Here is a 26,094-nt window from a genome sequence, read left to right as displayed (position 1 = left end):
CATCTTTTACTCATTTCTGCAAAATCTGCAAGCTCCTGATGTGTTCATTGCAACACGAAAGGCCTAGAGCTATTATTCAACTCCCCCTGTGGTTTTTTTGCACAAATTATAATGTAAAAATACCACAGTGAAATAAAAGACTAAACCTTAGCGCTTTCATGTGCTTACACACACATCTGAAGATGTGTGTGTAAACACACGAAAACTCTCAGATTTTATTTCCTATTTTCACTGTGACATGTTTACATATTTTCAGTCACGTGTTTTTTGTTGCGGTTTCTTCCATAAATTATAATGTGCAGAGCACATTAGTGCGGTGTGAAGTGTAATGAAGGTCTGAAAACACTAGTGAAGTCTGGAGCAGGTGTGTGAGTCACTGCAGGTGTGTGACTTACTGCAGGTGAGTCACTCTAGGTGTGTGGGTCATTCCAGGTGTGTGAGTCATTCCAGGTGTGTGAGTCACTGCAGGTGTGTGACTTACTGCAGGTGAGTCACTCCAGGTGTGTGGGTCATTCCAGGTGTATGAGTCATTCCAGGTGTGTGAGTCATTCCAGGTGTGTTAAGTTCACAATGTGTTACGTAAATCTTCTGACCTCTGCTGGTAGCAACCTTGGTGAAGCCTCGTCGTGAACCTCGGTGGTGTGTTGAAGGGGTGTGGCTGAGGCAGGTGTGGTTGTGGGAAAGGGTTGCCTGAAGGTAGAGGGAGGTGTGGTTGTGTGGAGGGGTGGTTAAGATTGAGGGAGGTGTGGTTGTGTGGAGGGGTGGTTAAGATTGAGGGAGGTATGACCGTAGGAAAAAGTGGTTGATGGGGGCGTGGCTGAGGGAGGTTTGAAGATAAAGGTGGTTGAGGGCTGAGGGGGTAGGTGTGGTTGACTGCGCTGAGAGGGGGGTGTGGTTGACGGAGTTGAGGGGGGTGGAGGTGCAGGCACGCCTACAGCTCGCTACCTGAGAGTGAAAGTGAGCTTCCAATCCCAAGTTCGGGGTATCCAGCCCTTCCCAACCACCAGGACCCACGCCCACGCCTGCCTAAAGACTTTCCACGTGACCGATGCCGCAGAACGTATCTAGGTAAGCGTTCCCTTACGTTCTGCGCTTCAGAACGTCTCTTCGCCAATAGAAAGTGTCTCAAGAAAACATTGTCTAATGTTTTTGTCTTGTGGGAAAGTGTGAGGTGACTGGTGGGGATCCTCAAGGTGGAGACGCTGAGCCTCGTCTTGTCTTCAAGCTGACACCTTTTTCTTCTTAAAGCTTACATCGGTAAGAATAGTTCTTTTGAGAAAGCTGACGAAAGGTAGTGACTTATGAAACTGAAGGAAGGGTGTGCTGACTTCCTTCAGTGAAGTAAGGGTGTGCTGACTTCCTTCAGTGAAGCGAAGGTGCGCTGACTGATCGAGTTTAAGTCAACAAGTGTTTAAAGTTCACGTTACGAACAACACAAATATATCTTACTGGCTAAAAACGACAGCTAAGATAACGCTCCTGTATCAAAATAACTGTAACATCTTCCAGTTCTTCAACAGCCAGCGAAAACCCACACAATACTCCACTCAGTTTACAGTCTTACATCACAGCTCTGACTCAAGTCGCAGTTACGTCACAGTGAGTGTGAGTAAATGTTGAATAAGGAAGAGAATATAAAAGTTTCAGGTTCCAGGCCTGGCTTCGGAGGTCACAGGTATACATTAGGGCTGCAGGTGTATACCTGAGGCTCAGCAGTAGTCATGTTAACAATGCATCAGGTGGTAATCAGCATTTCTCACGCCGTTCACTTACAAAGGAACGTAAAAAAAAAGCAAATACTGCCACCAGTTCTCACTTAATAATTATATTTTTTATTGGCTGTGTGAAAGTATGTGCGTGTGGGGGGAGACAGGTGTACTGAAACACCTGTGGACACCTGCTCTTAGATCTTGATCCAAATTGCTCTTTAAAACACATCAAGGAAGAATGAATTGATATACTTTATATATCAATTTAATTTAATAATAATAATAATAATAATAATAATAATAGTATTATTATTGTTATTATTATTATTATTATTATTGGTAGAATATTTAAAGTTGTGCCAGCTCTCAGATCCGTCCTCTCACACTGGCCCAGTGAGTCCCTTATCCAGGTGTCTCGGTTGAGTGTACAACTACAAATTGACTGGATGATCACCATCTCAATCTCGACTTCCTCCACCAATTTTCCACTCGTTCCAGACTTCTAGTCGTACTCCAGGTAAGTGGAAAATGGCACATGTGATACCCAGTTGCAAACATGGCAACGGGTCCTAGCTGCAAATTGCAGACCAAGTTAGCCTAACCTGCATTGTGGGAAAGTTGATGGAGGCAATAATTGAGGATGCAGTTCGCAGCCACCTTGAAAGATATATTTTGATCAATAAATCTCAGTAGGCTTTTACAAAGAGGGCGTTCCTGCCTTATGAATTTACTAACTTTTTTACACTAATGTATTTGAGGCGGTAGACCATGATGGAGAAAGCGATGTTGTGTATATGGATTTGATTAAGGCCTCTGACACAGTTTCATACAGGAAAGGAAAACAGTAGCAGCACGTGGTATAGGAGGGTAAAGTTTCTCCTGGATCGAGGCCTGGTTGATCAACAGGTAACAGAAAGTTAATGTTGAAAATGGTATAAATACCGACAAGTTGGTGATTAAGACACATGTGTAGCAGTTGGCTATCTTTATTGTTGAAACGTTTCGCCTACAATGTAGGCTTCTTCAGTCAAATACAGATGCAGCAGGTGTAGTGGTGAAATGGAATAATGCAATCAGTCCCTCAACCTCAAATACTATTTCTCCAAGGTTGATGGACTGATTACATAATCTCCATTTCACTACACCTGCTGCCTCTGTATTTGACGGAAGAAGTCTACTGTGTAAGCGAAACGTTTCAATAATAGATACCCAACTGTTGCACATATGTCTTAATCATAAACAGAGTTTGCATAAAAGGGGAGAAATTAGACCGGGGGGCCGTCACAAGTAGTGTTCCAGAGGGTCAGTGTTGAGAGTAGTGTTCCAGAGGGTCAGTGTTGAGAGTAGTGTTCCAGAGGGTCAGTGTTGAGACCTTTCCTGTTCACAGTATACATAAACAACACAAACGAGGGAGTCAACAGCAAGTTTGCCAATGAGACTAAAATAGGTCGTCAGATAAGTTCTGATAAGGATAGTAGAGCTCAAAAGGAAGATTTGGATAGGTTAATGTGGTCTGAGAATTGACAGATGTAGTTTAATGGTGAGATTAATAACTTTGGGAAGAGAATATAACTTTGGTCCTTATAAATAAACCAAGTAATGAAAATTTAAATCACGCTGATTGCGAAAAAAAAAACTTTAGGAGTTCTGGTTAGTAGCAATCTAAATTCAAGATAAGAGTTCGTAAATGTTCGTAATAAAACTAATAGAATTCTTGGCTTCACATCAAGAACTGAATATAAAAATGGTATCGAGCAGAACTGTTCTCCAGGCTGAGGGACTGACCACTTCACAAGTACGTCTTCAAGGGCGATGGACTGATTATATCATCTTCACATCTCTACTGCTTCTTCGAACTCTTCTGGACTCGACTGAGGAAACCTACTGTGTAGGCGAAAGGTTTCTTACACATCAAAAACTAAAAATAATAAAAGTCCTGAGGTTATACTTCAATTTTATGTATCCAAGTCAATGATGTCAGTGATGTCACTCTCTCTCTATACTAGAATATTGTTGCGGTCTAACAGCCTTGAAGGCAGATGAGAGGGCAGATCTGGAGACCGTACACAGTAGCTTCACTCACAATATTAGTTCAATCAGACGCCTATATTACTGGAAACTCTTGAGGCGCCTTAAACGATTCCTTCTTACAGACAGACAACAAAAATCAGTTACACCTGGACTAGAACGCTGGAAGGGCTGGTTCGAAATTTTTGCACTGAAATTACTCCTTACGAAACAAGAAGGCCGGCAGATGGTGCAATATTTCCAATGAAAATGGAGAGGTGTCACGAGTACGCTGAGAGAAAACTAAATAAGTGTATAGGAACCAAGACTTTTCAACAGCTTCCTTCCAAACATAAGGAAAAATATCACTAGAACCTTAACTGGATTCAAGATGAACTACTTAAGTTTCTCGGGACAGTTCTTGATCAGCCAGACTGTGGTGTCTACGGAAGACTGCCAGCACCAACAACCTCACTAAACTAGACATCAACCCGGAGGACATTGAGTGGCAAGGGGGTTTGGTAGGTTGGTTAATGGGGTTTAAAACCTATAGACTACACGAGGGTCAGTAAGACTGAGGGTAACCTGTTCACCACCAGACATAATACTTGCATACTTCAAAAACGAATTAAACTCAATTATCAGTGTATATACACTGAGAGACATACACCTGTCAGTGTATATACACTGACATACACCTCTCAGTGTATATACACTGACATACACCTCTCAGTGTATATACACTGACATACACCTCTCAGTGTATATACACTGAGAGACATACACCTCTCAGTGTATATACACTGACATACACCTCTCAGTGCATATACACTGACATACACCTCTCAGTGTATATACACTGAGACATACACCTGTCAGTGTATATACACTGACATACACCTCTCAGTGTATATACACTGACATACACCTCTCAGTGTATATACACTGACATACACCTCTCAGTGTATATACACTAAGAGACATACACCTCTCAGTGTATATACACTGACATACACCTCTCAGTGTATATACACTGACATACACCTCTCGGTGCATAAATCCTGAGTGGGTGAGGATAACTGGAACGACTAACAACCCTCACTACCACCACCACTAACCCCTCAGTCACCACCACTATCACCGCCACCACTATCACCGCCACCTGCCACACCACCACCACCACCACTATCACCACCTGCCACGTCACACCTACTACCACCATCGGATATACACAAGCCAGTGAGAGTGTACGTGCCTGTAAGAAGCAAAAGACAAGCACCACGGCCACGTACACACAACACTCAGCTTCCAGCGGCTTTGTCCCATTGTTCCAGGTGGTCTCTTTATGAGGGTGGTGCACCTCCGTGTCTGCCCCAGTGTACACACACACACACACACACACACACACACACACACACACACACACACAGTACTACAAAGATACCTGGACAAGCTGGACACCTGGTCCAGCAACTGGGTCCTAGAATTTAACCCCGCCAAATGGAATGTCATGAAGATCGGGGAAGGGCAAAGAAGACCGCAGACAAAGTATAGCCTAGGTGGCCAAAGACTGCAAACCTCACTCAAGGAGAAAGATCTTGGGGTGACCATAACACCGAGCACGTCTCCGGAAGCACACATTTATCAGATAACTGCTGAGGCATATGGGCACCTGGCAAACCTGAGAATAGCGTTCCGATACCTCAGTAAGGAATCGTTCAAGACTCTATACACTGTGTACGTAAGACCCATACTGGAGTATGCAGCACCAGTTTGGAACCCACACCTGGTCAATCACGTCAAGAAATTAGAGAAAGTGCAAAAGTTTCCAACGAGGCTAGTTCCAGAGCTAAGGGGAATGCCCTACGAAGAAAGGTTAAGGGAAATCGGCCTGACGACATTGGAGGACAGGTGGGTCAGGGGAGACATGATAACGACATACAAAATACTGCGTGGAATAGATAAGGAGGACAGAGACAGGATTTTCCAGAGATGGGACACAGAAACAAGGGGTCACAATTGGAAGTCAAAGACTCAGGTGAGTCAAAGGGATGTTAGGAAGTATTTCTTCAGCCACAGAGTTGTTAGGAAGTGGAACAGTGTGGCAAGTGAGGTAATGGAGGCAGGAACCATACATAGTTTTAAGACGAGGTATGATAAAGCTCGTGGAGCAGGGAGAGGAAGGACCCAGTAGCGGTCAGTGAAGAGGCGGGGCCAGGAGGGGAGTACGATTAGGTGAGTACACACGCACACGAACACGCACACGCACACACACACACACACACACACACACACACACACACACACACCTGGAGCGCCAGGATGTTGGACGTGGTGCTGGAAAACTTTATGCACCAACATGTTAAGGACACTACCAGAGTGAGAAGAGAGGATGAACCAGCAAGATTGGACCTTGTGTTCACCCTGGGCAGCTCAGACATTGAGGACATCAAGTATGAGAGTCCCCTAGGAGCTAGCGACCACGTGGTTCTGTGCTTTGAATACACAGTAGAGCTGCAAGTGGAGAGAATAACGGGAGTTGAATGGGAAAAGTCTGACTATAAAAGAGGGGACTACATAGGGTTGAAGAACTTCCTGCGGGAGGTCCAGTGGGACAGAGAACTGGCAGGAAAGCCAGTAAATGAAATGATGGAATATGTAACAACAAAATGCAAGGAGGCAGTGGAAAGGGTTATTCCCAAGGGCAACAGTAACAACGGGAAGACCAGAACGAGCCCCTGGTTTACCCGACGGTGTAAGGAGGCAAAAACAAAGTGCAATAGAGAATGGAAAAAGTACAGAAGGCAGAGAACACACGAAAATAGGGAGATCAGTCGCAGAGCCAGGAATGAGTATGCACAGGTAAGGAGGGAGGCCCAGCGACAGTATGAAAATGACATAGCATCGAGAATCAAGACTGACCCGAAACTGTTGTATAGCCACATCAGGAGGAAGACAACAGTCAAAGACCAGGTGATCAGATTAAGGACAGAAGGTGGAGAACTCACAAGAAATGATCAGGAGGTATGTGAGGAGCTGAACAGGAGATTTAAGGAAGTTTTTACAGTAGAGACAGGAAGGGCTGTGGGAAGACAGCACAGAAGGGAACATCAAGAGGGAATATACCAACAAGTGTTGGATGACATACGAACAACGGAGGAGGAGGTGAAGAAGCTCCTAAGTGACCTTGACACCTCAAAGGCGATGGGACCGGACATCTCCCCATGGGTCCTTAGAGAAGGAGCAGAGATGCTGTACGTGCCTCTAACCACAATCTTCAACACATCCCTTGAAACTGGGCAACTACCTGAGAAATGGAAGACAGCTAATGTAGTCCCCATATTTAAGAAAGGAAACAGAAACGAGGCGCTAAACTGCAGACCTGTGTCTCTGACATGTATTGTGTGCAAAGTCATGGAGAAGATTATCAGGAGGAGAGTGGTCGAACACCTGGAAAGGAACAAGATTATAAATGAAAACCAGCATGGGTTCATGGAAGGCAAATCGTGTATCATAAACCTCCTGGAGTTTTATGACAAGGTAACAGAAGTAAGACACGAGAGAGACGGGTGGGTAGATTGCATTTTCCTAGACTGCAGGAAGGCCTTTGACACAGTTCCCCACAAGAGATTAGTGCAGAAGCTGGAGGATCAGGCGCATGTAACAGGGAGGGCACTGCAATGGATCAGGGAATACCTGACAGGGAGGCAGCAACGAGTCATGGTACGTGAAGAGGTATCACAGTGGGCGCCTGTGACAAGCGGGGTCCCACAGGGGTCAGTTCTAGGACCAGTGCTATTTTTGATATATGTGAACGACATGATGGAAGGAATAGACTCTGAAGTGTCCCTGTTCGCAGATGATGTGAAGTTGATGAGAAGAATTAAATCGGATGAGGATGAGGCAGGACTGCAAAGAGACCTGGACAGGCTGGACATGTGGTCCAGTAACTGGCTTCTCGAATTCAATCCAGCCAAATGCAAAGTCATGAAGATTGGGGAGGGGCAAAGAAGACCGCAGACAGAGTATAGGCTAGGTGGACAAGACTACAGACCTCACTCAGGGAGAAAGACCTTGGGGTGACCATAACACCGAGCACATCACCGTGGCACACATCAACCAAATAACTGCTGCAGCATACGGGCGCCTGGCAAACCTGAGAATAGCGTTCCGATACCTTAATAAGGAATCGTTCAAGACATTGTACACTGTGTATGTTAGGCCCATACTGGAGTATGCAGCACCAGTCTGGAACCCACACCTGGTCAAGCACGTCAAGAAGTTAGAGAAAGTACAAAGGTTTGCAACAAGGCTAGTCCCAGAGCTCAGGGGAATGTCGTACGAGGAAAGGTTGAGGGAAATCGAACTGACGACACTGGAGGACAGAAGGGTCAGGGGAGACATGATAACGACATACAAGATACTGCGGGGAATAGACAAGGTGGACAGAGATAGGATGTTCCAGAGAGGGGACACAGGGACAAGGGGTCACAACTGGAAGCTGAAGACTCAGACGAGTCACAGGGACGTTAGGAAGTATTTCTTCAGTCATAGAGTTGTCAGGAAGTGGAATAGCCTAGCAAGTGAAGTAGTGGAGGCAGGAACCATACATAGTTTTAAGAAGAGGTATGACAAAGCTCAGGAAGTAGAGAGAAAGAGGACCCAGTAGCGATCAGTGAAGAGGCGGGGCCAGGAGCTGAGTCTCGACCCCTGCAACCACAATTAGGTGAGTACAATTAGGTGAGTACACACACATACACACATACACACATACACACACACACACACACGCACATACAAATGAATGTAAACAAGCGGAAAGAAACGGAAAAAAAAGGAAGAGAAGGAAGGAAGGGGAAAAGGGATAAAGAATGGGATGGAAGACGAGAGGAAGAGAGAGGGAAGAGAAGGAAGGGGTATGAAGGAAGGCTGAGGAAGTAGGCCGTAGCCAGTTGTGCCAGACACCGTGCTGACCCAGTGGAGCTTCACGTGTTCACACGTGTACGTCCTGTAACACCGAGAGCATCAAACAGGGCCAGGAGCTGTGACTCGGCCCCTGCAGCCACAAATAGGTGAGCACAGTGTCACCTGAGGAAAATACATGGAAATACTTGATAACACTGATGGGTCAGTATACTGTGACCTGTGACACATGGACCAGTGTACTGTGACCTGTGACCACAGATGGACCAGTATAGTAACCTGTGACAGAAGGGACATGATACTGTGACAGATGTGTCAGGATACTGTGACCTGTGACCACACTGTCACACTGACAGAGCAGAGCACATCTTACACTGCCCTGGGGGCCAGCAGTGCACCTTGCACCTCTCACAGGCCAGGCAACACCTGCAGTAACACCTGAGCGAGCGCACCTGCACAAACAAAGCAACACCTTTAATATGTTGTACACCATAAGTAAGCACTCACACACACCTGCAGCTATTAGATGACACCTGTAGTTGTAAGACACCTGTAGCTATTAAACACACACGTGTAGGTACTAGATAACACCTGTAGCTACTAGATAACATCTGCATCTATTAGATAACACCTGGAGTTATAAGCCAGACAAGAGGAAAGTGGAAGATAATGTGACGTAGGGGAAAGACAGTGACTCCTACCACTGTACACAGCAGTGTTAAGACAGTGACTCCTGGCACTGTACACAGCAGTGTTAAGACAGTGACTCCTACCACTGTACACAGCAGTGTCAAGACAGTGACTCCTACCACTGTACACAGCAGTGTTAAGACAGTGACTCCTGGCACTGTACACAGCATTGTCAAGACAGTGACTCCTACCACTGTACACAGCAGTGTTATGACAGTAGCTCCTGGCACGACTGTGACCTTTCACTGCACACAGCACGTGAAGCAGCAGTGACTCCTGACTCAGAGGTTGTGTGAGAGGGAGAAAGTGTTCACAACACACACACACACACACACACACACACACACACACACACACACACACACACACACACACACACACACACACACACAAGGTTGAAGACACAGATGAATCACAGGGATGTTAGGAAGTATTTCTTCAGTCACAGAGTAGTCAGGAAGTGGAATAGCTTGGGAAGCGATGTAGTGGAGACAGGATCCATACACAGCTTTAAAAAGAGGTATGATAAGGTTCATGGTTCAGGGAGAGTGACCCAGTAGCGACCAGTGAAGAGGCGGGGCCAGGAGCTATGACTCGACCCCTGCAACCACAACAAGGTGAGTACGAGGGTTTAAGAATATGATTGCTTCCCATTCCCAAGCCCTGTATGAATCCGACTGGTTTAGCGCTTCCCCGTCAATAATAATAATAATAATAATAATAATAATAATAATAATAATAATAATAATGTAATCCCTGTTAGGTTGTTCCTCGACTAATAGGTAATTCTATTCCTTCAGTTGTCAGATACTGAGTTACCGATGGTGCAGAATCTGTCCCTCTTATGTGAGTGACCTTAAATGGTCTTGTACTCTTAAGGTGTATTCCGTGGTTGGTTGAGGATAGGTAAACAAACCACGGGTTACGTGTGGGGATCAAACTCGAGGCAAGTGAGTCGGAAAACTCCAGGCCAGCGCGGAAGATGCGTAGTGTGCGTACCTGGGAACCAGGAAATATTGCTCGTTTTCACGATAGAATTTATCCTGCGGGTGCGTCTCGTAGCTTTCCTGCAGACCAAATGCATTTTTCATAGGTCAAAGACCCCCTCATGTAGGTATAAGAACTATACAGGTCAAAGGTCACCAGTATACAGGTCACAGACACCGCCAACACAGGTCACAGACACCACCAACACAGGTCACAGACATCAACACAGGTCAGGCACTCAGGTCACAGACACCAGCACAGGTTACAGACACCAACACAGGTCACAGATACACAGGTCACAGACACTACACTCGACCACACACTAAGCTTTGCCAACAAGTCAATGCACCTTCCTCAACATCACATTTCAATCCCTGCTCTTTACCTCCTCCAGGGGTAATGTAAACACCGTGTTTTACCCTGGGTAATTCTCCATGATCAGCGTCAGTGTGGGCCCCCTCAGGGCACCAGTGTGGGCCCCCTCAGGGCACCAGTGGCCCACACGTCACGACACAGGCTCAGGGCACTAATGTCCCACAGATGAGGACACTGTGGAGTCGCTTGTTCCTTGATCGTTACTAGAAATAACATTAAATCAGGGTGTAACTGCAGTAGGCCTACTGGCCCATGCTAGGCAGGTCCAACAAAATTTATGAACACTGCGGTAAGCTGACTGGCTCATGCTAGACATGTCTAACTCACAAACAATAAGCACTGTCCTCTTGAGTTGTGAGGGAAGCAGAGGTCGGGCAGGGTTAGGATGGAGGAGTAAGGAGTACCTCCCTGTATGTGAGGAATACCTTGTATTTGAGGTATACCTTAAAGTACATCTCACAGGGAAGCAAAGGGGACGTCACTGTAATCTTAATGCGGAGCAAAACACCGTACACTAGGGTGTGCTTGAAGGGGTTGAGTCATAGCTCCCGTCCTCGCTTATTGCCTCTTAACGACAGATTTCACTGCTTTCTAACGTTCAGGGCTCGACCGTACCTGCTCTTAAAGCTGTCCATAGCGTGGACAGTAGTTAAAAGACAGGACCAGGAGCTGTGAATCGACTCCAGCAAACTCAACTAGGTTAGCACCAACCCTATGTTTATGGACAAGTTCACGCTCATCTCTTGCCTATTCTACCCAGCACACGTTCACAGTAGCCTCCTACCGTACATACCCCCATCCCAGTGATCATACAGCCGACATAAACATTATTCCTGTACGGTTTGAAAAAATGGACAAAATGCCCACTCACGCAACACCTGGACCGGACTCACTGAGGTCCTTATTTATGAAGAAGTATAAATTACCACTAGCGCGAGCCCTCAGTGTCTCTCAAAGAGGTCAGACGTCGGTGATATTCCCGAGGCTCTGAAAGAGAGTGCAGACATTGCTTCGCTTCATAAAAGAGGCACCAGAGTACTAGCCCCAAAAAATACAGACCATAAATTTTTTTGAATGGGTGACGAGACATCAAATTATATAGAGCAACACAACCTGCGCAACATAACCTATGCCACACAACCTGCGCAACATAACCTATGCCACACAACCTGCGCAACATAACCTATGCCACACAACCTGCGCAACATAACCTATGCAACATATCCTATGCCACATATTACAACCCAGGAGTCCCAAGGCCTGTTATCCTTGGTGTAAAGGGAGCAAAATAAACACAACAGAAAAACTTTTGACTTGTATTATCATTCACCAATTTAGAACAGAAGTATGTATACTATACACACTATGTACACCAATAGGTATTAGTGCACTCCACGGTAAGCAAGGTAGAATAGAAGCCACTAGAGAGCAGACCGTGCTTCAACCAGCTCTAGAATGGGAATGACAAGGGCAGACAGGTGAGTGGTACCCACATCACCTCTGCGATTGCCAAAACCATCTTCTCATTGGCTGGAACCTGGGTACTGATTGAACGACGGGGCCCCATCATCAACCCTTAGTACCTGGTTCGCTGGTTGGGGGAGATAGCCTTTCAATGAGGATGTGTACATGCGCCGAATAAAGATTACGTACTCTTTGCATGCCACACCACACAACCTGCGCAACATAACCTATGTCACACAACCTGCGCAACACAAACCAGCCTGGAAAAATCATGCTTGTGACAACTACTATACCACTGAAGAAAAAGTTGAAATGCAGATGTGGTATACAAGGACTCTGAAAAGGCGCTTGACATACACGATCATGGTGGTGACTGCAACAGAACTCACCTGTCTATCCTCTACGAGTCACCGTCCACTCACCTGTCTATTCTCTACGAGTTCCCGTTCACTCATCTGTCTATCCTCTACTAGTTCCCACACATCACAGGATGTGTGGGAACAATACCCATCCCCACACATGCAAACTAAATCCCCCACACAGTAGTGTGTAAGGAAGTTGTAACCCCCTCATACAAGGAGACGCATCTTGAGGTAGGCACAATGCCCAGCATATCACCAAAGATGCACATAAGTGAGCACAGCACCCAGCACATCACCAGACGTATACATAGGTGTTATATACCAGTATTTCAATAGTGCTTAATACCAGTATTTGACCAGTCCTAATATCTCTCCCCCACCCCCACCTCCACCCTCACCCCCACCCCCACCCCCACCTCCACCTCCACCCCCACCCCCACCCCCACCTCCACCCCCACCCCCACAAGTAAACACAACCACCTGCCATACAGAATGATTATTACCCTGCCATAATTAACCTTAATGTTGCCAATTAAAAGTTAGTCTCCAAAAACCACAATTAGACGACATGATTTGGGTGGTTTCAATAACATGATAACACTACCAAGACAAAGGCTTCAATAACATGATAACATCAAAGAGTAAGAACATAAGAATGGAGGAGCACTGCAGCAGGCCTACTGGCCCATACCAGGCAGGTCCTTCTCAATACCAATCATTCCCATCCACCCACATGTGAGGTAAGGCATATACCCAGCACGGCACAGTGCAAACAGCCTGGGGACACCGCTGCAGGCACGGCAGGAGAGGTACAACAAACCAGCGCCAGCATGCAAACCAGGCCAATTGACAAGCAGAGTCATTAGTCAGGTCAAACCACTCACTGGTGACCTGGTTGAAGGGGTCACAGTGGTCGTAACTCGCTACCACCATCACCACCTCTAATAGCGCCATTACTGCTTTCCCAGCAGCAACTACCGCATAAGCTTACATCCGCTCAAGCTTACGTACGTCGTCAGCTCTCCCGGCAATCCGGCAGCCTTTCTAAATCTGCTTTAGAACTTTCTAAACATTTCTAATATTTTTTAACCCCTTCTAAATCTTTTTTTTATATCTTTCTAATTTCTCTAATCTCTTCTAAACCTTTCTAAATTACTCTATACCATTCTAACTTTTTTAATATTTCTCAAGCATCTCTCTAATCCCTTCTAAACCTTTTTAAACCTCTTTAACATACTCTGAAAACTTACGCTATTTTGTAACATTGCACAGCTCCTGATGAAGCACTGAGAAGTGTGAAAGTACCTGAGCTAAAGATTCCCCCACCCCCTCGTGGCTTGTCTTCCATTGTTAAGATCGCCTGTCTGCGATTGTTTTGCATATATATATATATATATATATATATATATATATATATATATATATATATATATATATATATATATATATATATATATTAGACAGAAAAAATGTAAATAAAAATGAAGAATAAAACTTCTCACCGTGAGAAGCAAGAGACGAAAATAGCATCGTTACGACTGCCTTTCAGAGATTCCAAGAAGACTTGGACCCCGCGGTGGAGGATCTGAGTGGACACTGTCACCTGCCCCAGCGCTCCCTGTCACTCTACCTCCCACGTCTATACTTCAAGACGAGACAGGCAGGTTGAAAATTAAGACATATGTACAACAGTTGGCATATTTATTGATGAAACGTTTCGCCTACACAGTAGGCTTCTTCAGTCAAATATTTTCAACAGAGGCAGATTGGTTGACGCGTGTCACGTAAGAAAGGAGTGCTGCAGCAGGCCTACTGGCCCATGCTTGGCAGGTCCTTCTCAAACCCACACCCACTAACCAAAAAATATACGACCAACACATTTTCAGTGTTACTCAAGGAAGAAGCTTTGGTAACTTTATTATCTCAGGTTTAAGTACCACTCAAATCTAACCCCTCTCAGCGTGGGGTTCGCGACGTTTCTGGGGGCATATATTGGAAGACGCAGACACAGAAACGTTTCGTCCAGGGCGAAAGGTTCTGAAAATAATCAAATTGTAATGATGTTATGGTGGATTAATATTGAGCGCGCCCACGCTAGCCCCCTTCGATGTTTTGCCCACGAGTGTCACGACAAGGACACAATATGAACAACAAGCTTTCATTACGACAACGTTTCGCTCTGTGTTATTTTACCAGCTTGACACCTTGACAAAGTTCTGCACAGAACACAACCTTGACTGATAAATTAGACACATGTGCAACTCTTGGGTAACTTTATTAAGGAAACGTTTCGCCACACAGTGGCGAAACGTTTCCTTAATAAAGATACCCAAGAGTTGCACACGTGTCTAATTTATCAACGTGTCGGTTCTGTGAACCATTCATCTACAACCTTGACTCACCTTCCACCTGATTTAATCACAAAAACTTTAACATTATCGATAATAACGAACCAATATGTGATAATATGCAACATTACGTATTATCACGTACATGTGTACATACACATGTACATCTTTTGCACGTACTTTTGTATGTACACATGCACGTTTGTGTGTGTGTGTGTGTGTGTGTGTGTGTGTGTGTGTGTGTGTGTGTGTGTGTGTGTGTGTGTGTGTGTGTTTGGGTGTGTGTGTGTGTGTGTGTGGGTGTGGGTGTGGGTGTGTGTGTAGACGTATGTGTGCGTTCGAGTGTGCTTACGTTCATGCGTGGGTTAAGTACATTTGTCTGCCCAATACCAGTACTCTTGTCTGCCCAGTACCAGTACTCTGCCCAGTACCAGTACAAACAGGTTCGCTGAACGAGCAAGTAATTATATAACAAGAGGCGAAAGAAAAAACATGTTCCATCTATCTAAACATACTCCATATATTTAAACGTGTTCCATCTATCTACAGAGGAGGAGGAGTGTATTCTACACAGTGACGCTTCACAGCTGCGTGTTAGTAGAGAGGGGCTGGAAGACCCGCTTGATTGACTGCAAGCACTAGACAAGAGAGTTTCCAGTGATGTTTGCTGCTACACTATCATTAGTTTCCAGCGCTACCAGACGAGAGGAAGACCCAACACGAATCTCTCTCTCTCTCTCTCTCTCTCTCTCTCTCTCTCTCTCTCTCTCTCTCTCTCTCTCCCTCTCTCTCTCTCCCTACAAAGACTGGTAGGTACAATGGTGTCTGGGCAAGTTGGCGGAGAATGGTGTCCAATTTCTCAATTAAGAGAGCAGGTAGTGTGTAACTTGAGTGTGTTGTGACACGCACACACTCACAATATTGAGTGTGTCGTGACACGCACACTCACAATATTGAGTGTGTCGTGACACGCACACTCACAATATTGAGTGTGTCGTGACACCCACACACTCACAATATTGAGTGTGTCGTGACACCCACACACTCACAATAATGAGTGTGTTGTGACGCGCACACACTCACAATCAAGAACCCCCAGTATGATGAGTGTGGTGTGGGGGGGGGGGTGACACTACAACCTCCACCTTCTACATAATCACAACAATCTAACATGATCTACATTAACGCAGGTGTTGGCAATTAACAGGTATTGTCTTCCTGAGAGTCTGGACGACACTTTGAGGCGTGGTGTGGGTGTGAGGTGGGGAGACTGGAAGGAGGGGGACTGGAGGGAGGGGACCTGGAGGGAGAGGGACTGGAGGGAGGGACTGAAGGGAGGGCGGGAAGTTAGAGGGGTGGATGGAAGGGAGAGGTGTTGAGGGAACTTAGGAGGGGGAGAAGGGAGGGAGGAGGGGACAGGGAAAGAAGGAGGGGGAGAGGGGAGGAAGGAGGAGGAAGAGGCGGTCAGACGGGTTTTCCGAGAGAAGACATAGTCTTCCCCCTCCCCTCCCCTCCCTCCTCCTTCCCCCCTCTCTCCCCCCCCCCGGAGCAGGAAGCATGCGCTCCCAGGTGAGAGGAAAGTGAGCCCTGAGGGTTAGCTGGGGCATTACCCAGCCTGGCAGGACGGAGCAGTGCCCTCAAGAGTGCCACGGTATACTGCAGTGCCATGGTACACTGTAGAGTACCACGGTACACTGTAGAGTGCCACAATACACCGTAGAGTGCCACAGTACACTGTTGAGTGCCACAGTACTATAAAGTGTCACAGTACAATAGTGTCACAGTACAATAGTGTCACAGTACTGTAGAGTGCCACAGTGCACTGTAGAGTGCCACGATACACTGTAGAGTGCCACAGTACTGTAGTGTCACAGTACTGTAAAGTACCAAAGTATTGTAGAGTGCCACAGTGCTGTAGAGTACCATGGTACACTGCAGAGTACCACACTACTCTGTAGAGTGCCACTGTACTGTAGAGTGCCACAGTACGCTACGAGTGAATTCCTTGAGTGTGTTGCATATGAACACTGCAACACGCGTGCCCAACACAACATGCACCAGACCTTAACACAGTGTCGCAACACAATCATTAGAGTGAATGTACGGCAGTGTTGCAAGACCCCGGGCGCTGTGCTTGTCTGCGAGAATGTAAGTGAAGCAAGTTGCAACTCTCTCTGTGAGCCTCTTGATTATGACTGTGTTCCACCGTGACTCTAACACTGTGTTAGAGTCACGGTGGAACACAGTGTTAGAGTCACGGTGGAACACAGTGTTAGAGTCACGGTGGAACACAGTGTTAGAGTCACGGTGGAACACAGTGTTAGAGTCACAGTGGAACACAGTGTTAGAGCAGGAAATATTTGTCCTGTTTCCTGGCAAACACTACCTACCTGCCTACTTGTCCTTGGTACTCGAGATGTCAACACCATCAGGTCGGGCGGGGAGTGTCAAGTGTGTCACGGGAAGTGGCACTGTGAAGTGCCATCTTGTGACGTAAATACAGAAGAATGTGATAATGGCGCCTTCAGTGGCCACATTAAAAAACTTCTGTCGAAGAAGAAAAAGATCATAGGCGTGATAGGCCCAGAAACACATTCAGAGAGCCTATTGTACGCCTACAGCTGGTGCCAAACCTCTAGATCTAATGGCGCCTGGTCGATGGCAACAGTGCCAAACATGAAGCTTTAATGGTACCTCGACGGCACTAGTGCCATCTCCATCCACTGAGTGCATCATGCCCTTGATATTGGCACTCCTAGTACCCTGAGTCAGGAGTCTATATCCGGCCCACTGCTGTGGTCTTGAAGACCAGGTCTGATGTGGTCTTGAAGACCAGGTCTGATGTGGTCTTGAAGACCAGGTCTGGTGTGGTCTTGAAGATCAGGTCTGGTGTGGTCTTGAAGACCAGGTCTGGTGTGGTCTTGAAGATCAGGTCTGGTGTGGTCTTGAAGACCAGATCTGGTGTGGTCTTGAAGATCAGGTCTGGTGTGGTCTTGAAGACCAGATCTGGTGTGGTCTTGAAGATCAGGTCTGGTGTGGTCTTGAAGATCAGGTCTGGTGTGGTCTTGAAGACCAGATCTGGTGTGGTCTTGAAGACCAGATCTGGTGTGGTCTTGAAGATCAGGTCTGGTGTGGTCTTGAAGACCAGGTCTGGTGTGGTCTTGAAGACCAGGTCTGGTGTGGTCTTGAAGATCAGATCTGGTGTGGTCTTGAAGACCAGGTCTGGTGTGGTCCTGAAGACCAGGTCTGGTGTGGTCCTGAAGACCAGATCTGGTGTGGTCTTGAAGATCAGGTCTGGTGTGGTCTTGAAGATCAGGTCTGGTGTGGTCCTGAAGACCATAATACAGGAACACAATACATGCAAACACACAAGCAATACCTGTACACACAACACACGTGTAAACGCAACACACACAGGTGTAAATGCAACACACGCAGGTGTAAACAAAATAGTATAAACAAACACACAGGTGTAAACACAACACACACACATAAGTGTAAACACATACATACAATGCATGTAAACAAAACACACGCACATATAAACACAATTCGTGTACACCTTAACAAGGTGCAAACTCCTAACACCTGTGTGTGTGTGTGTGTGTGTGTGTGTGTGTGTGTGTGTGTGTGTGTGTGTGTGTGTGTGTGTGTGTGTGTGTGTGTGTGTGTGTGTGTGTGTGTGTGTGTGTGTGTGTGTGTGTGTGTGTGTGTGTGTGTGTGTGTGTGTATGTGTGTGTGTGTGTGTGTGTGTGTGTGTGTGTATGTGTGTGTGTGTGTGTGTGTGTGTGTGTGTGTGTGTGTGTGTGTGTGTGTGTGTACTCACCTAATTGTGGTTACAGGGGTCAATTCATAGCTCCTGGCCCCGCCTCTTCTACTGTGTGTGTGTTGATAGCACAAGTCAGAGTCGGTCAGTAGGGCAGAGAAGTGAAAGTGGTTAAGTGGTGCCTCAGTGTGGCACTGACTATCCTCCATCCTTAACAGTGCCTTCCCACTTAATACCCACTATGGTTAGTGCTGCCTCGCTGTGTATATACACTGACAAACATAACCCTCTCAGTGTATATACAAGGAATATACTACTACTATTAATAATAATAATAATAATAATAATAATAATAAATAATAATTTATAATAAATAATAAAAATAATTATAATAAGAGTAATAATAATAAATAATAATAATAATAATAGTAATAAATAATAATAATATTTAATAATAATAATAATAATAATAAATAATAATAATAAATCATCAATAATAATAATAATAATAATTGGTAGGTGTACTGGTGTTGCAGTGTTACCAACACAAGACACAGCCACCTGCAGTGTTGGCAACACTGTTCCGCTTAATGAACCTTCACCATTATCCAGGTTAATTAATTATTTAATTACTCAGAAAACTGGCGAGAACTGTTCTTCATGTTCCTGTTCTTCATGTTCATGTTCTTCATGTTCCTGTTCTTCATGTTCCTGTTCTTCATGTTCATGTTCTTCATGTTCCTGCACTTCATGTTCAAGTTCTTCATGTTCATGTTCTTCAGGTTCAGGTTCTTCATGTTCATGTTCTTCATGTTCCTGTTCTTCATGTTCATGTTCTTCATGTTCCTGTTCTTCATGTTCATGTTCTTCATGCTCATGTTCGTCATGTTCATGTTCTTCATGTTCATGTTCCTGTTCTTCATGTTCCTGTTCTTCATGTTCATGTTCTTCATGTTCCTGTTCTTCATATTCATGTTCTTCATGCTCATGTTCGTCATGTTCCTGCTCTTCATGTTCATGTTCTTCATGTTCAGGTTCTTCATGTTCATGTTCTTCATGTTTAGGTTCTTCATGTTCATGTTCTTCATGTTCCTGTTCTTCATGTTCATGTTCTTCATGTTCCTGTTCTTCATGTTCATGTTCTTCATGGTCATGTTCGTCATGTTCATGTTCTTCATGTTCCTGTTCTTCATGTTCCTGTTCTTCATGTTCCTGTTCTTCATGTTCCTGTTCTTCATGTTCATGTTCTTCATGTTCCTGTTCTTCATGTTCATGTTCTTCATGCTCATGTTCGTCATGTACATGTTCATGTTCATGTTCTTCATGTTCCTGTTCTTCATGTTCATGTTCTTCATGCTCATGTTCGTCATGTTCATGTTCTTCATGTTCATGTTCGTCATGTTCTTCATGTTCCTGTTCTTCATGCTCAGGTTCTTCATGTTCATGTTCTTCATGTTCATGTTCGTCATGTTCATGTTCTTCATGTTCCTGTTCTTCATGTTCATGTTCTTCATGTTCATGTTCATCATGTTCATGTTCTTCATGTTCATGTTCTCTGTTCTTCATGTTCAGGTTCATGTTCATCATGTTCATGTTCATCATGTTCATGTTCCTGTTCTTCATGTTCAGGTTCTTCACGTTCAGGTTCAGGTTCTTCATGTTCTTCATGTTCATGTTCTTCATGTTCCTGTTCATGTTCTTCATGTTCCTGTTCATGTTGTTCATGTTCATGTTCTTCATGTTCAGGTTCTTCATGTTCATGTTCTTCATGTTCATGTTCGCCATGTTCATGTTCTTCATGTTCATCATGTTCATGTTCTTCATGTTCATGTTCGCCATGTTCATGTTCTTCATGTTCATGTTCGTCATGTTCATGTTCTTCATGTTCATGTTCTTCATGTTCGTCATGTTCACGTTCTTCATGTTCATGTTCGTCATGTTCATGTTCTTCATGTTCATGTTCATCATGTTCATGTTCTTCATGTTCATGTTCTTCATGTTCGTCATGTTCATGTTCTTCATGTTCATGTTCGTCATGTTCATGTTCTTCATGTTCATCATGTTCATGTTCACGTTCTTCATGTTCATGTTCGTCATGTTCATGTTATTCATGTTCGTCATGTTCATGTTCTTCATGTTCATGTTCGTCATGTTCATGTTCTTCATGTTCATGTTCGTCATGTTCATGTTCTTCATGTTCATGTTCGTCATGTTCATGTTCTTCATGTTCATGTTCGTCATGTTCATGTTCTTCATGTTCATGTTCGTCATGTTCATGTTCTTCATGTTCATGTTCGTCATGTTCATGTTCTTCATGTTCATGTTCGTCATGTTCATGTTCTTCATGTTGAAACTTTAAATATACACGAGACAATCATGTCAGATGTAAGTCATACATGGAGGTATACATCATACATACAGGCATACATCATACATACAGGCATACATCATACATACAGGCATACATCATACACACAGGTATACATCATACACACAGGCATACATCATACATACAGGCATACATCATACACACAGGCATACATCATACACACAGGCATACATCATACACAAAGGCATACATCATACACACAGGCATACATCATACACACAGGCATACATCATACACACAGGCATACATCATACACACAGGCACACATCATACACACAGGTATACATCATACACACAGGCATACATCATACACACAGGTATACATCATACACACAGGCATACATCATACACACAGGCATACATCATACATACAGGCATACATCATACACACAGGCATACATCATACACACAGGCATACATCATACACAAAGGCATACATCATACACACAGGCATACATCATACACACAGGCATACATCATACACACAGGCATACATCATACACACAGGCACACATCATACACACAGGCATACATCATACACACAGGTATACATCATACACACAGGTATACATCATACACACAGGTATACATCATACACACAGGCATACATCATATACACAGGCATACATCATACACACAGGTATACATACACACAGGCATACATCATACACACAGGCATACATCATACACACAGGCATACATCATATACACAGGCATACATCATACACACAGGTATACATCATACACACAGGCATACATCATACACACAGGCATACATCATACACACAGGTATACATCATACACACAGGCATACATCATACACACAGGTATACATCATACACACAGGCATACATCATATACACAGGCATACATCATACACACAGGCATACATCATACACACAGGCATACATCATATACACAGGCATACATCATACACACAGGTATACATCATACACACAGGTATACATCATACACACAGGCATACATCATACACACAGGTATACATCATACACACAGGCATACATCATACACACAGGTATACATCATACACACAGGCATACATCATATACACAGGCATACATCATACACACAGGCATACATCATATACACAGGCATACATCATACACACAATTATACATCATACACGCAGGTATACATCATACACACAGGTATATATCATACACACAAGTATACATCATACACACAGGCATACATCATACACACAGGTATACATAATACACACAGGCATACATCATATACACAGGTATACATCATACACACAGGCATACATCATATACACAGGCATACATCATACACACAGGTATACATCATACACACAGGCATACATATACACAGGCATACATCATATACACAGGTGTACATCATATACACAGGCATACATCATACACACAGGTATACATCATACACACAGGCATACATCATACACACAGGCATACATCATACACACAGGCATACATCATACACACAGGCATACATCATACACACAGGTATACATCATACACACAGGTATACATCATACACACAGGTATACATCATACACACAGGTATACATCATACACACAGGCATACATCATATACACAGGCATACATCATACACACAGGTATACATCATACACACAGGTATACATACACACAGGCATACATCATACACACAGGCATACATCATACACACAGGCATACATCATACACACAGGCATACATCATATACACAGGCATACATCATACACACAGGTATACATCATACACACAGGCATACATCATACATACAGGCATACATCATACACACAGGTATACATCATACACACAGGCATACATCATACACACAGGTATATATCATACACACAGGCATACATCATATACACAGGCATACATCATACACACAGGCATACATCATACACACAGGCATACATCATACACACAGGTATACATCATACACACAGGTATACATACACACAGGCATACATCATACACACAGGTATACATCATACACACAGGCATACATCATACACACAGGTATACATCATACACACAGGCATACATCATATACACAGGCATACATCATACACACAATTATACATCATACACGCAGGTATACATCATACACACAGGTATATATCATACACACAAGTATACATCATACACACAGGCATACATCATACACACAGGTATACATAATACACACAGGCATACATCATATACACAGGTATACATCATACACACAGGCATACATATACACAGGCATACATCATACACACAGGTATACATAATACACACAGGCATACATATACACAGGCATACATCATATACACAGGTGTACATCATATACACAGGCATACATCACACACACAGGTATACATCATATACACAGGCATACATCATACACACAGGTATACATCATACACACAGTTATACATATACACACAGGCATACATCATATACACAGGCATACATCATACACACAGGTATACATCATACACACAGGTATACATCATACACACAGGCATACATCATATACACAAGCATACATCATACACACAGGCATACATCATACACACAGGCATACATCATACACACAGGTATACATCATACACACAAGCATACATCATACATGCATTCATATATCATACACACAGGTATACCTCATACACACAGGCATACATCAAACACACAGGAATACATCATACATGCAGGCATACATCATACACACAGGCATACATCATATACACAGGCATACATCATACACAGGCATACATCATGCATGCAAGCATACATCATACACACAGGCATACATCATACACACAGGCATACATCATACACACAGGTATACATCATACACACAGGTATACATCATATACACAGGCATACATCATACACACAGGCATACATCATACACTCAGGCATACATCATACACACAGGTATACATCATATACACAGGCATACATCATACACACAGGCATACATCATATACACAGACATACATCATACACACAGGCATACATCATACACAAAGGCATACATCATACACACAGGTATACATCATACACACAGGCATACATCATACACACAGGTATACATCATACACTCAGGTATACATCATTCACACAGGCATACATCATACACACAGGTATACATCATACACAGGCATAAATCATACACACAGGCATACATCATACACACAGGTATACATCATACACACAGGCATACATAATACACACAGGTATACATCATACACACAGGTATACATCATACACACAGGCATACATCATACACACAGGCATACATCATACACACAGGTATACATCATACACACAGGCATACATCATACACACAGGTATACATCATACACACAGGCATACATCATACACACAGGTATACATCATACACACAGGCATACATCATACACACAGGTATACATCATACACACAGGTATACATCATACACACAGGTATACATCATACACAGGCATACATCATACACACAGGTATACATCATATACACAGGCATACATCATACACACAGGTATACATCATACACACAGGCATACATCATACACACAGGTATACATCATACACACAGGCATACATCATACACACAGGTATACATCATACACACAGGCATACATTATACACACAGGTATACATCATACACACAGGCATACATCATACACACAGGTATACATCATACACACAGGCATACATCATACACACAGGTATACATCATACACACAGGCATACATCATACACACAGGTATACATCATACACGAAGGCATTCATCACACACACAGGCATACATCATACACGGAGGCATACATCATACACGCAGATATACCTCATACACGCAGGCATACATCATACAGGCAGACATACATCATACACGCAGGAATACATCATACACGAAGGCATACATCACACACACAGGAATACATCATACACGAAGGCATACATCACACACACAGGCATACATCATACACGAAGGCATACATCACACACACAGGCATACATCATACACGGAGGCATACATCACACACACAGGCATACATCATACACGAAGGCATACATCACACACACAGGCATACATCATACACGGAGGCATACATCACACACGCAGATATACCTCATACACGCAGGAATACATCATACACGCAGATATACCTCATACACGCAGGAATACATCATACAGGCAGACATACATCATACAAGCAGACATCATACACGCAGGAATACATCATACAGTGTGTACCACACCATGTTGTATGACAGGTTATGTAGAACAGCAGGTGAGCATACACGGTGAGTGACACACCCAGCCTTGACCACACTGTGTACAGCAGGAGGTAGGAGCAGGCAAGCAGGAGGTAGGAGAGGAGCAGGCAAGCAGGAAGTAGGAGAGGAGCAGGCAAGCAGGAAGTAGGAGAGGAGCAGGCAAGCAGGAAGTAGGAGAGGAGCAGGCAAGCAGGAAGTAGGAGAGGAGCAGGCAAGCAGGAGGTAGAAGCAGGCAAGTAGGAAGTAGGAAAAGGGAAGCAGGAGGTAGAAGCAGGCAAACATAAGGTAGGAGCAAGCAAGCAAGAGATAGGAGCAGGCAAGCAGGAGGTAGGAGCAAGCAAGCAGGAGGTAGGAGCAGGCAAGCAGGAGGTAGGAGCAGGCAAGCAAGAGGTAGGAGCAAGCAAGCAGGAGGTAGGAGCAGGCAAGCAGGAGGTAGGAGCAGGCAAGCAAGAGGTAGGAGCAGGCAAGCAGGAGGTAGGAGCAAGCAAGCAAGAGGTAGGAGCAGGCAAGCAGGAGGTAGGAGCAAGCAAGCAGGAGGTAGGAGCAGGCAAGCAGGAGGTAGGAGCAGGCAAGCAAGAGGTAGGAGCAGGCAAGCAGGAGGTAGGAGCAAGCAAGCAAGAGATAGGAGCAGGCAAGCAGGAGGTAGGAGCAAGCAAGCAGGAGGTAGGAGCAGGCAAGCAGGAGGTAGGAGCAGGCAAGCAAGAGGTAGGAGCAGGCAAGCAAGAGGTAGGAGCAGGCAAGCAGGAGGTAGGAGCAAGCAAGCAGGAGGTAGGAGCAGGCAAGCAAGAG

General features: G+C 44.4%; 1 protein-coding gene across 2 annotated transcripts in view; it reads right to left on the bottom strand.

Annotated features, from left to right (window-relative positions):
- Positions 1-26,094, bottom strand: part of Prosap (SH3 and multiple ankyrin repeat domains prosap) — a 638,020-nt gene that overhangs the window by 574,733 nt on the left and 37,193 nt on the right. The gene's annotated exons all lie outside the window — the stretch shown is intronic.

This window comes from Cherax quadricarinatus, chromosome 46 (genome assembly GCF_038502225.1).
Source record: "Cherax quadricarinatus isolate ZL_2023a chromosome 46, ASM3850222v1, whole genome shotgun sequence".
In the NCBI taxonomy this organism is placed as follows: Eukaryota; Metazoa; Arthropoda; class Malacostraca; order Decapoda; family Parastacidae; genus Cherax; species Cherax quadricarinatus.
The sequence above is the reverse complement of the archived record's forward strand: the minus strand, read 5'-3'. Positions and strand labels throughout refer to the sequence as shown.